Raw genomic sequence first — 2,327 nt, 5'->3', positions numbered from 1 at the left:
AGATCTGAGGAGCACAGTTCAAAGCCAGCCCAGAGAGGAAAGTCTATGAGACACTATCTCCAATGAACGACCAGAAAACTGGAAGTAGGCTGTGGCTCAAAATGGTAGAGCACTAGCCTTGAACAAAGAAGCTCACAGAGAGGGTCCAAACCCTGAGTTCAAGCCCCATGACTGACCAAAACAAAAAGGGATCATGAAATCAAGAAATTCAGAGCATTAATAGCTTCAATACTTGCGCCAGTAACATTATACTACCATTTTCTCATGGCTAAGAAAAGCCATGCTTTCCACAATAGAATAAAAAAAAAAAGATCCCATTTACAAGTTTTCTTTTCTTGAAAAGAAATGCCAAAATACTGATGATTAATTTTGTTTTTCATATAAAACACTATTCTAAATAAATTCTCTACATTGGCTTTTCTACCCTCTAACAAATCCAAACCAATTTTAAAACAGAAATATTTTTTTCTGATTTTAAATTCTATTCTTTTCCAGTTTTCTTTATTAGCATTTAATATAATTTTGAGAAAAAAGAAATTATTTTTAACATATCAAAATCCCTTATGGAAATTGGACTGGATATAGAAATACAGAAAAAATCATATCACATTATGAATTGCTAGAATATAGTCCAAAGGATAATAATTTTTTAAATAGTTTTAATTGAGATTAAGTGATTAAATAAAATTCACAAATTTCACACTATTGTGGAATAATAATATTTAGTTAAAATCATATACACATTTTAACCTTCACAATGCAAAATTGTCATTATCATGGTCTAAAAAGTTTGTGAATTCTATAAGCTTTGACAATACAACCATTTCTTCCAAATCGGGTGATATGTACCTTTCTTTCCTTTTGTTTAGTGTAAGCTAGTCCCTCTTTCCCTCTCATTCCCTCCTTCCCATTGCTGCCCTTGAGTTGCTTAGTTCATTTTCATCAATGTCAGGTGTAGCTGATGGGCCCGCTATCGTGTATATTCCCATTACCCTCTGATTCTGTGTCCTCCTCGTAGCTTCCCTCAGATGTGCACATATATATGGCATATATATATAATATATATATGATCAAGAACATGGAGTCATTTAGAAATGATATGACAAATTAAGTAGAGGTCCGTTGTTTCTTGAGTCCTGTTTATTTTGTTATATCCTTGCATTTTGGATTTAACATCCATATATCAGGGAGCCATTTGCAATTTGTCTCTTTGATCTTGGCTTACCCTGTTCGAAATTATTTGTTCTAATTCTATCCATTTCCCTGTGAATGCCATTATTTTGTCCTTTCTAATGGCTGCATATTTCATTGTATATAGGTACTACAATTTTTTGATCCATTCACCTGTAGTGGGGCATCTGAGTTGTTTCCATATCTTGGCTATTGTGAACAGTGCTGCAATAAACATGGAGGAGCAAGTGTCCTTGTATCCTGGTTCTTGTTGCTCAGGGTAGATGCCTAGGAGTGGTATGGCTGGGTCATATGGGAGGTCTATATTTAGCTTTCTTAGGACCCTCCAGACTGCTTTCCAAAGTGGTTGTATTAGTGTACATTCCCACCAGTAATGCAGTAGGGTTCTTCTTTCTCCATATCCCCACCAGCATTTGTCGTTGACTGAATTTAGGATGTAGGCCATTCTAATTAGGGTAAGGTGGTGAACATTTCCTCATTTGTTTCTTTGCCATTTTTATCTCTTCTGAGAAGTCTCTCTTTAGCTGCTTTCCCATTTAATCATTGGTTAGATTTGGGAGGGGATAGTTTCTTAAGTTCCCTGTATATAATGAATACTTTCTCTGATATATTGCTGGTAAATAATTTTTTCCCAATTAGTTGGCTGTCTTTCTAGTTTGGTTGCTATTTCTTTATCTATGCAGAAACTTTTTATTTTAAGGTAGTCCCATTTGTCAAGTATCTCTCCAATTTGTTGTGATCCTGAGAATCTGTTCAGGAAGTTCCTACCTGTGCCTGCAAGTACAATTGCCTCTCTTACTCTGTCCTACAGTCCATTTTGAATTGATGCTAGTGCATGGAGACAGGTTAGGGTCTACTTTTAGTTTTCTGCATGTGTCCACCCAGTTTTTCTAGCACCAATAGTTTTCCACAGTATACCTTTGGCTCCTTTGTCAGATATCAGCTGACTGTAGGTATGTGATTTTAATTTTCTAATCTGTTCCATTGGTCTTCGGGTCTGTTTCTTTGCCAGTACTAAGCTGTCTTTGTTATTATGGCTCTGTAGTAGAACATGAAATCTGGTATCGTGATCTGTCCTGTGTTGTTTCTTTTACCTGTAATTGCTTTGGCTATTCTAGGTCTTTTGTAAAACAGAA

Source organism: Dipodomys spectabilis, unplaced genomic scaffold (genome assembly GCF_019054845.1).
Source record: "Dipodomys spectabilis isolate Male_0828 unplaced genomic scaffold, ASM1905484v1 ptg000343l, whole genome shotgun sequence".
Taxonomy (NCBI): Eukaryota; Metazoa; Chordata; class Mammalia; order Rodentia; family Heteromyidae; genus Dipodomys; species Dipodomys spectabilis.
Note: the sequence above shows the minus strand (reverse complement) of the source record.